The 13,842-nt window shown below is 36.4% G+C and overlaps 1 protein-coding gene across 1 annotated transcript in view; it reads right to left on the minus strand.

The window, feature by feature from the left end:
• Positions 1 to 13,842, minus strand: part of Hsd17b12 (hydroxysteroid 17-beta dehydrogenase 12) — a 122,569-nt gene that overhangs the window by 63,029 nt on the left and 45,698 nt on the right. The window lies entirely within an intron of this gene.

Raw genomic sequence — 13,842 nt, forward strand, 5'->3', positions numbered from 1 at the left:
GTTATTCTGATATTGTATTTTTGGAATGCACCTTACAAAAGCTACCACTTATTTATCCAAATAATGGTAGCTACTATAAGACTAGTATGTACATATGCAATGGGTGAAATTAGATTGTCAAAACAGCTGGTAATTGACAAAAAAATAATAATTTCATTTTATGGAAAAATCTGGTTAAAGTAACTCTTCTCAATAAGAGTTTCAAAGTACCTTCTATGATGAAAAAGGAAGCAATTCCTATACAAAACTACTGATCTCTAGAAACATTTAAAGGAAAATGTCTTCCCTTAAGTTCTTGAATAAATGAAAGCTGTACCCCAATTTACAATTATCCATTTAGACTAACAATCAACAATTTAGAAATGGGAAGAGAAAAACCACTCATCTACTTAAATGGTAGTCCCTCAATTCCTAATAGCTTGGTCCCACATTTCCAAAGGCAAAATAAAGGGTGGGAGTGGGGGAGGAAACTGGTATTTTTTAAACACAAGTCACTGAACTATCAATAATCCAAATGGAAAGACCACTTACTGTTTTAAAGAAACCATACTAACTTAGGCAAACATTTTAATTAAAAAGTACAACCAGTGTCTGGCCATGGTGCACAGCACACCCACATGCTAATGTCAGCTGTAGAAGAGCAACATTCAAGCAGCTGCCCTAATTGGAGATGCAGACCAACACATACTAATTAGTTGGCTGGGCCAACTAATTGGTAGGTATGCACAATTCTCACAAACCATCCACCCATATTACAGATGTTGTTCTCTATCTGAGTAAATGATTGGTAACAAATAATAATGAAGTTGAAATAAGCTACACTTGGTGAAATTGTTTAGTGGGACTGCTTTACAACAGGGTCCCACATTAGCTTAGAATATAAAACTATGCCAAAATTAGAGTCTAAATGAAACATCAAAATCATCTTTCTGTGCGATGTTAAGAATACAATGAAGTTTCAAAAGAGTTCTGCAGTCATCCACGCAATAATTGCTAAGTGCCACACCCTTTAAAATCATACCAGGATGGGTACAAACAAATGCATAAGGATCCTTTTTTCTTTAGAATCTAATGTGAACCAAACATTTATTGTTATGTGAAAGATAAAAAACTTTGTGAGGAAATTTTTAAAGTAATTTATGTGAGAACAATTTTAAAGGTTAGAAGGGGGACATATCTGCTTCTCAACATGATGTACAGTGCACACTAGGTTTATTCTCTTGTCTCAAACTAAAAAATAGGAAACAATGACTTTCAGACATTGAACATGGATGACATAGGACAATAATCCCCAAAAGGAGAAAAACAAACAAGGTAAGCTGACAGGTGAGCTGGATCTGTCACAAACAGATGCAAGAAAGAATCCAATGAAGCAAAGTACCGAGAGAGGTTGGAGAATAAACAAAAAATAAATAAAACATTTAAAATATCCTACCAACCTGGAATTTTATAGCACAAAAAGTATCTTTTAAAAGAAAGGGTAGAAGCTGGATGCCATTGGCTAATACTTGAAATCCTAGCAACTCAGGCTGAAACCTAAGGATCACTGTTTGAAAGCAGTGTGGGCAGGAAATTCCATGAGACTCTTAATTCCAATTAACCACGCAAACCCAGAAGTATAACTGCAGTTGAAAGGCTATAGTGTTAGCCTTGAGAAAAAAAAACAAAAAGCTCAGGGACAGTGCCAACTTCAAGCTTCAGAACTGGCACTCAAAAAAAGTACAGGGTAGGGGCTGGGAAGGTGGCTCAGTGGTAGAGCGCTTGCCTTGCATGCATGAGGCCCTGGGTTCAATTCCTCAGTACCACATAAGCGAAAAGAAAAAAGCTGGAAGTGGCGCTGTGGCTAAAGTGGTAGAGCGCGTGCCTTGAGCTGAAGAGCGCAGGGACAGCACCCAAGCCCAGAGTTCAAGCCACGACTGGACCCATCCCCCCTCCAAAAAAAAATTACAGGGTAGACACAAAAAGAAGATGGTTCACATGGGTAATTCTTGCTATTCAGGAAGGTAAGATCTAAAAGACTGAGTTCCAAGCTGCCTGGGAAGAAAGTCTGTAAAGCTCCACCTCTGAAACAACAACAACAACAACAAAAGCAAAAGGCAGAACTGGAGGCATAGCTCAGGTGTTAAAGTACCATCTGTAAACAAATAAGTGAAGCAAACTCAAGGCCTTATATTTAAATTCCTGTACCACCAAACAAAAACAAAGCAAAAAAGACTCAACTAGAGGGAGAATGAGTAAATGAGACTCAATGTGGTAGAATAAGTTTATTTGCATATATAAAAATAAAACAATGGATACTGTAAAATTGCTTTAGAATCAGGGAGGCGATAAAAGAGGGTAACAGAGTGGTAAGTTTGATCAGGACACTGTTTGCATGTATGGAAATGTCATAATAAAACATACCTCATACAAGTAAGTTTAAATTACAAGTTAATAAAAAAAAAATAGCCCTGCTCCCCTACAAAAAATACAGTGTTTTCAAAGTCAAGAGATAACTCTTGATATTAACAATCCATCAAGAAGAAATAGTAATTTGAACATCTATGTACACAATGTCAATGCACCCAACTTCAAACAAATCTCAGAATCAATTTGACACTAAAGATCAAATGGATTTAATAAACATCCACAAAGTATTCTATCTAGCAGCTACATAATATACATTCTTCTCAGCAGCCCATGGAAATTCCTCCAAAAGAAATCTTAGTTGAGGACATAAAGAATTCTTAGCAAATATAAGAAAACTGAAATAATTTCTTGTAGTCTATCAGACCACAATGGAATTAAACTACAACAGAACAGCAAAACAACTAAGAAAATAAAGACTAAACAACATATTATTGAATGGATCAGTGGCCACTTTAAGAAATAAAAAGGAAAATCCAAAAGTTCTTAGAGTCTAATGAAAACGAAAATACTATATACCATAGTATCTATGATATAGCAAAGATAGATACTAGGAGAGTTTATAGCTATGAATGCCTACATTAAAAAAAAAATAGAAATCTCTAACACTATCCCAATGATGAACCTCAAGAGAAACAAGAACAAGTCAAACCCAAATAAAAATTACGGTAAGAATTTAATAATAACAGAGACTACAAATTATACAAAGAAAAAAAAGAAATAAAAAGTTGTTACTTTGAAAAGGTAATGACTAATAAACCCTTAGTAATAAAAGGGAAATACCCAAATTAATAAAATTATAGATGAAAAATAGATAATATTAATGCCAGTAATATTCAGTAGGTCATGAAAGAATGCTTTGAAAACTTATATGTAATAAACTGGAAAATCTAGAAGCAGATATATTTCTAGATGCAGTTAATCTACCTAAATTGAGGCAAGAAGATATAAACCACTTAAATAGATCTGTAACAATAAGATTGAATCAGTAATAGTCTGCCAACAAAGAAAGGCTCATGACTGTGATGGATACACTGCTAAATTCTACCAGACTAATTCTATCAGCTAATACCAACACTCAAACTTTTCTATGAAAAAGGAAAGACACATTGCCAAACTCATTGTATGAAGCCAGTATTATATTAATTCTAAAACTAAAAGAGGATACAACATCAAAGAAAATTATAGACATATCTTTTTAATGAACATAGATGAAAAAATTTCTAAATAAAATACTTTGAAATAGAATTCCACAACACATTAAAGAGCTGATACACCATAATCAAGTTTTCCTTCCAGGAATGCAAGGATGGTTCAATATGTACAAATCAATGCAATATAGAATATAAACAAAATCAAGAATACAAATCACACAATATTTTAATTGAAGCAAAGAAAGTCTTTGATAAATTTCAACATCCTCTTATAAAAACTGAAGAACTAGAAGTTGAAAAAAAAAAACCTATACAGAGTTAAAGATTATGTATGACAAACCTACAGCCACCTTTTTGTTATATGGGCAAAGACTGAGATCATTTCCTCTAAAGAAAAGAAGGGTGAGAGAAAGTTCAGTCTTACTCCATATGAATCCTGGCTAGAATTTCAACTTAAAGCAATAAGGTAGGAGAAAGTAATACAATAGCCACAAATGGGGAAGGAAGAAGTCAAAATTATCCCTATTGGCAGATGGCATGATTCTATGCTTAAAAGACCCTCAAGAAACCACCAAAACAAATCCTTGGATCTAATAATACTTTTGGCAAGATAGTAGACTATAAAACCAATATACAAAAATTGATAGCTGAGAAAGAAATCAGAAAACCATTTCCTTTGCCAAAAAACAAGTAGTATAAACTAAGGTGGTAGAACACTTCTACAATGAAAACTATAAAAATTTTTAAGAAAGAAGTGGGGCTTATGCCTGTAATCCTAGCTACTCAAAAGGCTGAGACCAAGGTTCAAAGACAGCCAGGGCCGGAAAGTCCATGAGACTCTTATCTCAATAAACCACCAGAAAACTGGAAGTAGCACTGTAGCTCAAGTGGTTGAGTGCTTTCCTTGAGTTGAAGAGCTGAAAAACAGTGCCTAGGCCCAGAGTTCAAGCCCCACAACCCATTAAAAAAAAAAAAATGAACTCTTAACTGGATCAAAGATCATAATGTAATATCTAAAACCTTGATACTACTACAAGAACTAATAGGGAAAACTCTGGACAATATAAGTAAGTATTTTCTGAATAGGGACCACATCAAATTAAAAGTTTCGGCATAGCAAAAGAAACAACTCCAGAATCAAGAACAACCCACAAATTCCTCACCAGTTAGTCAATGGAGGATTAATATCCAAAATATATAAAGATCTCAAAAAGCTAAATAGCCAAGAATTAACATAGTTAAAACATGGGCAAATGAATTGAACAGACAGTTCTCACAACAAATACATGATAAAATGTTCATTATCCCTATCCATAAAGAAAATGCAAGGCAGGCATTGGTGACTCACACCTGTAATCTCATTTATTTAGGAGACTAAGATCTGAGGATCACAGTTTGAAGCCAGACTGGGTAGGAAAGTAAGAATCTTATCTCTAAATAACCACTAGAAAACTGGAAGCAGTGCTGTGGCTCAAAATGGTAGAGTGCTAACCTTGAGCAAAAAAAGCTCAGGGACAGCTCCAGGGGACTGAATTCAGGACCATGACCAACAACAACAACAAAAAAGGAAATGCAAAACCAAATGACATGAAAATTCTATCTCATTCCACTCAAATTGGCATCTATTAAGAAAACAAACAGTAACAAATGCTGGAGATAATGTGGGAGGAAGAAATCCTCATACACTCTTGAATGCAAACTAATGCAACTACTATACAAATCAGTATGGAGATTCATCAGAAAGCTATGACTCTTGGGCATATATCTGAAGAATTGCAAATCAGCATATGGTATGATACAACTATGTTTATTACACCTCTGTTTAAAATAGTCAAATTATGGATTCAGCCAATATGTCCAAATGATGAATGGATAAAGCTAATTTTATATACATATATGCATACATATGTATATATATATATGTGTGTGTATATACATACATACACACATTCCATGAAACATTACTTAAGTCATAAATAGAAACAAAATTATGTCACTTGCAGGAAAATAGGCAGAACTAGAGAGCATCATGTTACACAAGATAAGCTTAAGTCAAAAGCCAATGCTTCCTATTCTCACTCATTTGTGGAATACATATCTAAAAACGATGATGATGATGATGATGATGATGATGATTGATGACAATGATAATAATACATAAATGTAAAAGGGAATTTTCAGTTGCAGGCCTGCCAGGGCAGAAAAGACTCCACCTCTGAGCTCAAGAATGACAGAAGGCCTAAAATAGGTGGATTGAGATCCAAGCGAATGACTATGTAGGAAGGAAGACTCTAAAACTACCTACCAAAAAGCACGGTTCAAGTAATAGAAAGCTAGTCTAACAAGGCCAAATTCAAATTCTAGCACCAACAAGACATTTCAGATGGCAAATTCAATGTGCATAAAGTTAAAGTGTTTTAAAGTTGAAAGCATTAACTTGTCATCTTAATGCACGAGTAAATAGGTATGTAAAACATTAAAACCAACAAAGAAAGCTTATGAATTGAACAGTGTACCAGATGTTGAGGAGAAAATGGATCTTTGAGAACATAAAAAAATTATTTTGTCCCTTCCATATCCAGCTTGGTTAGCAAAGGTTTCTCATATCCCCAGAACACTCACTCCTGAGAATCTGTTCACTTTTTTGGGCTGTTGTGTTGACTTTTATCATGTTGTTGAATGATATTTTAAACAAAATTTTCTCATTTTGGAAGCAGCTAGAGTTCCCAATATTTACTGTTTCTTGCAGCTATGCTTTATGCTAATTACTCTCACTCTAAATCAAGACAATTCATCATTTCCTGACTTGGACACATATAAGTTACATTTTGATATAACGACTTGTCTCTTAGCAACTTTTTATGATTCTGTCTTCACAAATCTAGACCTCAAATTAATAATAGGCTGTTAAAGTTATTTTACAGCCAATATTTGGTACCTTCCAGATAGTGGCTCTATTGAGCAAGAGGTTAGTAGGGATAATATAGATATATCTAGTAATACTCTCCATAGCTTTAATTATTTAAACTCTCTTAGAAGAGCTGCTCTGTTAATCAGCCCAAAATATTAAAAAGTATGAAAAGTCCAACATCCTGGTCAGTTATGTATAGGCAAGCTCTAACAGAATATGATCAAACACTAGGATGAACAGAAGCATATTTATGATTCTGTACAAAGACCGGCATATCTAGAAACAAAAATGATCCCCAAGATTTGTGTGTGTGTGTGTGTGTGTGTGTGTGTGTGTGTGTGTGCGCGCACGCGGGCACATGTGCACATGCATATGCTGGTCATGGGGCCTGAACTCTGTCTCTGAGCTTCTTGAGCTCAAGGCTAGTGCTCTGCCACTTGAGCCACAACTCTACTTCTGGCTTTTTTGGTAGTTAATTGCAGATAAATTGCATGATCTTTCATGCCCAGGCTGTTTTTGGCTCGTGATCCTCAGATTTCTACCTCCTGTGTAGCTAGGATAATAGGTATAAGCCACTGCTGGTGTCTGGTCTAAGAATGTTTTTGAAAAATAAAGTATGTTTGTTTAATGGTGGTACTTGAAAAACACACTTTGTGGGTGGATGTGCCTAGAGATCTACCAATGCCTTTAGTGTCCACAGAAAGAGGCACTGACTAAATCATATTAATTAGCTCTATATTAAACCTCAGTTGGGAATTCCACTCTGACATTGCTTATCATTACAATTAATTAGCCATCAGGATTTTCATAGGTGGGTCATACTTTTCCTTCAAACTTACCTGAAGTCCCTAGTCACCCACCACTGGTCAGAAAACAGTGTCCTTAGGAAAAAGCATTTAAAGACCAATGGCTTCAACACAGGATAAATCGGTACTCTTGACTCTTATTGATGACGCAGCAAATTAACTATATGGGTTAATGTTGGTTTACCCAACATTGCCACCAAGAACAGATAGCCACGGTACTAGGAAACACAGTATTTACACGGGATTCTATTCTAAAATGAAATAGTTTGTTAAAAGCATGCTACTGACCAGTGGAACAAGAATTGTGCAAAACTGAATGGAAATGATGAGAGAAATTACTTTGAGCAATCAATCTTTTCTTTTTCACTGTGACTGAGTGACTTGAACAAATTGAAATGAACACTCTTTGAATAGTGTTCTGTCCTCCTGATCCCTCATAATTCAGCAAGAATACTCTCTGGGAAATCATTATATAGTTTGTAATTGTAGCAGCCTATATTTTCCTAACAAAAACAAAGATTATGCTGTCTAACAGAATCTCCCTTTCTACATGTTCTTTGTCAAAGTTTCCATGCTACACCTCCATCAAGAGGGGCTGGGAATGTACCTGCATAGTAAAGGATTTGCTTCTTCTCATGCTTGAAGCATATAAAATGGTTATTGCTTGACCTCACTAAATTTGGAGTAGTTTGTTATGACTGGTAAATAACCTAGAAAATCAACAGATACACTTAAAGAAAATATAGAAAGAGAAAAATACAAAAATGTAGAAAATATAATCCATATATATTGGTTAGCCTGGTCTACAAACTAAACAATGGCCAAATATTATATGTCTTTATTCAGTCCTTTCACTTTACATGGCAATGTAATATATTTGCATTGGTTCAATAAGAATCTCAAACTGGAGGTATAGCTCAAATGATAGAGCACCAGCCCCAACAATATGAATGAAAAGCATGAGGCTATAAATTCAAACCTCAGTACTGGGGGGGGGGGGGGGGGGAGGGAGGGGGAGAGGGAGTATTACTCTTTACCAAGCTACAATGAGATAAATTTGTAACCATGACATTGCAGAAATACTTCATTTAATAGTAAATCTCATTCAATTAGGAATGACAATCCCACTAGTAAAGAAATTTCACTCCAATATGTTGAAACAATGCTTCAAAACCTTCTCATAAACTATCCTGTGCCTATGGCTTGTAAAGTTTCATTATAGACAGAAAGAGCATCATTTTCTTGAAGCCAGTAACATTGACAAACACTGGAGGGTGAAAGAGAGCTCCACAGTTTTAAGTATTACAGTAGACATGAACAGGTTGGATTTTACTTCCTAACTTGGAAATATAAAAATTCTTTTTTATATCTATATGTATATATGTATTTTTTTATTGTGAAAATACCGAATAGAGTTGTTACAATTACACGGGCAAGGTAATGAGTACATTTCTTCCTTTTTTTTTTTTGCCAGTCATGGGGCCTGAACTCAGCCTGGGAGCTCTTCAGCTCAAGGCCAACATCTACCACTTGAGCCACAGTGCCACTTTCAGCTTTTCCTGCTTATGTGGTGCTGAGGAATCGAACCCAGGGCCTCATGCATGCAAGGCAAGCTACCTTCTCAGCCCCTAATGAGTACATTTCTTATCAAGCATTGTTGCCTCCTCCTTTTGTTTCCCCTTCCCATCCCTTCCTATCCCCCTCTCCCCCCGCCAAAATTGTAAAGTTTGTTTTTCGACATAACGTCTTGAATGTACATCTCATTGTTGCAATGGGTCCACCTGTATCCCTATTTAAACAATTTGTTTTTTCCCTTCCCCTCCACAAACTATACCAACATCAAATACAGTGAAAACAGGGGTTATACCGTGGGGAAGGGGCATACAAAGCAATGAAGAAATCATCTTATAAATATGTTAGAAACAATCACAAGAAAGAAAAAAACATTTGAATCCTTATCTTGGGGTTCATTTTGCCTAACATCAACTTATCTGACCATTTCTGCTCATCTCAAGACATATACTAGTAATTGCAAATAAGGGAAATCATGGGACCTATGTTTCTTTGGGCCTGGCTTACTTCACTTAATATAATTTTTTCCAGGTCTTTCCATTTCCTTACAAATGGGGTAATGTCATTCTTTTTGATGGAGGCATAAATTTCATTGTGTATATATACCACATTTTCTTGATCCATTCATCTACTGAGGGGCATCTGGGTTGCTTCCATATCTTAGCTATGGTAAATAATGCTGCAATAAACATAGTTGTGCTGGTAGCTTTAGTATGGTCTTGAAATATAAAAATTCTAAGAGTAATAAAGGTATTTCTGTAGCTCATGTTTGTAATCTTAGCTATTGAAGAAGCTGAGATCTGAGGATTGCAGTTCAAAGCCAGCCAAGGCAGGAAACTCTGTGAGACTCTTATCTCTAATTAACCACCAGAAAACTAGAAGTGACATTGTGGCTCAAAGTGGTAGAGCACTAGCCTTGAGCAAAAAAGCCCAGAGATAGCACCCAGGCCCTGAGCTTAAGCCCCACAACTGACCAAAAAAAAAAAAAAAGTATTTCTGGAATTATATAAGTGATATATTATAAGTGATATATTCAAATTAATTCATAACATAATGTGTGTTCTTGTTTCATTAAACATAAAACAAAAAGCCCTTTATGTAACAGGGTATATCATATTACCAACACTGTTTCTGCATCAGCAAATTGTGGAATAAATTTATTTTGTCAAATCTGCATCTTAGCGGACAGCTTTGATCACAAATTAGGACTGAAAAAGTGAAATGGACATTTTTTACTTATCCTATTCATTTGTTGACTACAGACCTAGAAGATTTACATTTTGAAGAGCTTTGCATTTCAAGAGAAGACATATAGTTATAGGACCATCCGAAAGCTGTTTGCCTTGAAATAAGTTACAGAAAAAAAAAAGAGAAATATCATGGTTTGTTTTAAATCAAAGCTAATTAAAGTGCATTCAATCGGGATTTTATGACTGCTATATTAATTATAAATATCTAAATTCTGTGAGCAAACTGGTTGTTCTATAAGATAGTCTCCTTTGTAATGTACTTTATTGTAAATAAAAGCCCAGCTCAACATTAAAAAATTAGCTAGATGGGCTGGGAAGGTGGCTCAGTGGTAGAGCGCTTGCCTTGCATGCATGAGGGCCTGGGTTCGATTCCTCAGCACCACATACACAGAAAAAGCCGGAAGTGGGGCTGAGGCTCAAGAGGTAGAGCGCTAGTCTACAGCTGAAGACCTGAGGGACACGTCCAGGCCCAGAGTTCAGGCCTCACAACCGACAAAAAAAAAAAATTAGCTAGAAACCAGGCACCAGTAGTTCATGCCTGTAATCCTAGCTACTCAGGAGACTGAGATCTCAGGATTACAGTTCAAAGCCAGCCCAGGCAAGAAAGGCTGTGAGACTCTTATCTACAATAAACCACCAGAAAACTGGAAGTGACATTGTGGCTCAAGTGGTAGAGTGCTAGCCTTGAGCTGAAGAGCTTAGGAATAATGCTTAGGCTCAGAGTTCAAGCCCCATGACTGACCAAAATAAATAAATAATTTAGCTAGGGCTTTTTTTCTTCGATAAACTAAAAAATTGGCAATAATACTTGATATACAAATACTCCTGGCTGAAAATGATAATAAAATAAGTTTATTCTACTTGATGACTTTAAACTTGTCTTAACTCCACAGGTAACAAGAACTGTAATTCCATCAAAGCAATTAATATTGGTGAAGTATTTATCTGTTGTTGGTAAAACATGTAGTTCTCTACTAAGCTATAAATAATCTTTTCTGTAGAACTTTGGCTATGATAAGTAGGCTGCCCTTTGTATTCAAAAGGAATTGTTTATAATGGTATAAAATATCTAGGTGTGCATGGTAACAGGACAGTTAGAAGGCTAGAAGAGCAAAAGAGGACTCCTATGTTTCTTAGGTTGGCAGATCAATTCTTCAATGTCCTTCTGTCCTCTTTCCTTCTTTCTGTCAGACAGCAGTGCAGGAGGGATGAAATTAACCCACTAAAGTGTTAATGTGCTGGGCCAGATGACAAGTGATCCTTGTTAAACTAACTTGAGTGACTTATGATGATTGACTGGAATCTGACAAAGAATTTACTAACTAGAGTAGAATCCCAAGAAGAAACTTCAAAGGACTATGGTTTATTGCTTGACTTAATCCTTGGGCTTATCACAATGCTAAACTTCTTCCTACTGGGAAATAGGAGGCTGGTAATTGATGATGTAGTAAATACTATTACAACTAACCAAAGTAATCCTGATTGCTGATTATAATGAAATATTTGAAAAGGTGCCTTTACAGGACCAAGTGGCTGCTACATTTGAGTTTGGCATGAATGAAGGTTACAAAGACCATGGCACACTATGGCTCCCTCTCAATACACTGGAGGATTTACAGCAAGAAAATGTCAGGATTAATTTATTCAACTTTATAATTCACAGTTACCATAAGCAGAACAGAAGACTTCTCTGGTGGCGCCAATAAAAAAAAAAAAAAAAAACTTTTATGAGTTATAGCCACAGAGCTCACCTTGCTGATGGTGTTTTAAATGTACCAGTTACAGAATTACAATGGAAAATAAATTTCATGCCGGGCACTGGTGGCTCACGCCTGTAATCCTAGCTACTCAGGAGGCTGAGATCTGAGGATCGCGGTTCAAAGCCAGCCCGGGCAGGAGAGACCGTGAGACTCCTATCTCCAATAAACCACCAGAAAACCGGAAGTGGAGCTGTAGCTCAAGTGGTACAGCGCTCGCCTTGAGCTGAAGAACTGAGGGACAGCACCCAGGCCCAGAGTTCAAGCCCCACAACCGACAAAAATAAATAAATAAATTTCAGGACTCCCCACGTCTCCTGTGGGAAAGTGCAAGTCCTAACTGAGAATGAATGAGACCTCAGATTTGGGATGAGGGTCTGGGTAAACTCTGATGCTGCTGAGAATCTTGAACTCCAAACTATCTGAAGTTCCCCTCATAGTACAAATACACAGGATTTACTTTTTATGACCCTGACATTAGTATTCCATGCTTGTAGTCCTGTAATAAAGCTACCAAAATAGTGGATTTGGGGCAACAGTTACACCTTTCCTCATGACCCAACATCCCCTAATTGCCATCCATGACAAGGCTAGATCACAGCATTATCTGGAGAATAAGAGTAGTCTGATCCATGGGCCAATGCCCGATACACAAAAGCCATAGCAAATAAATACTGTTACTTTCTTTTTCTTTTTTTCTTTTGTCAGTCATGGGGCTTGATCTCTGGGCCTGGGCACTGTCCCTCAGCTCTTTAGCTCAAGGTGAGCACTCTACCACTTGAGCCACAGAGTCACTTCTGGTTTTCTGATGGCTTATTGGAGATAAGAGTCTCATGGACTTTTTCTGCTTGGGCTGGCATTGAACTTCAATCCTCAGATCTCAGCCTCCTGGATAGCTAGGATTACAGGTGTGAGCCACCAGCACCTGGCAAAAATTCTGTTACTTTTTTTGGTAGTAAGAATGTGTGAAAATGGATTGTATGAGTACTAGACCAATGAAAACATAATACCCAATTTTATACTTAGTCATTGCTAGAGTGTCTTGAATAGCTAGCTTCATTGTAGAGTAAAACTTGGGCTCCGTGACAGTCAGCATATAATAAGACTTAGAGGATACAACCTCTCCTCCTCCCCCCTCCCTCACCCCATAAGGTAAAGGCAAAGATCCAAAGGCTAAGGAAATGAGAATTCTATAATACATATATCATGTATGTCTTAAGCAAACACAATTCCTCCACACTCAAAAGAAAGCCCAGGACACTTTCTGTAAAGAGTGATAGTATAGCGCAACAAGTTATTATTTTGGCCTCTTTTTCACCCTATAACTCTCAGAATTTGCCATACTGCCACAAAATAAGAATGTCGCTATTGTTCCCTTGCAAGTGCTTTGTTTTCATTGTGGCATGCAATACAAAGTGCAACTACTTAATCATCGGCTTCTTTGTTTTGATGTAATTTTTTAAGGGTTTTTTCCTACTCATTTTTCTTCACCCCACTAGAATATACATTCTATAACAACAGGGAATGTATACAACTTGCTCACCATTATATCTCAACTGACTAGCAAAGTACCTTGTACAAAGGCACTCAATATACGTGTTTAAGGCATAACTGGAAAAAAAAAGTAGATTGGTCTGTTTTTGTCAATATTAAACCTTGGTTTATGTTTATGAAAACATTATCCTCCTAAAGCGATGATTCATATCTCATTTAAAAACGTGTCCTAACTTAAGTCTCCTATTAACTTCACATTATTTGCAGAAAAGTTGTTTTTTCAGAACTTTCAACATTAAAAGGAAAAAGAATTCTTTTTAATAAAGGTCAATTCAGTCCCTTTACCATCTGTTCCTTCACAAACATGTTTGAACAAGATCCTGGCTTTCTCCACAATCATATTTCTGCCAACAGGTTTCACATCACAAGTTAACCAAATTTTCAAGTATCACTAAAGCATGTCTTCTGACTCATTGAGCAAATTTCATATGG

Source organism: Dipodomys spectabilis, unplaced genomic scaffold, assembly GCF_019054845.1.
Source record: "Dipodomys spectabilis isolate Male_0828 unplaced genomic scaffold, ASM1905484v1 ptg000599l, whole genome shotgun sequence".
Classification (NCBI taxonomy): domain Eukaryota; kingdom Metazoa; phylum Chordata; class Mammalia; order Rodentia; family Heteromyidae; genus Dipodomys; species Dipodomys spectabilis.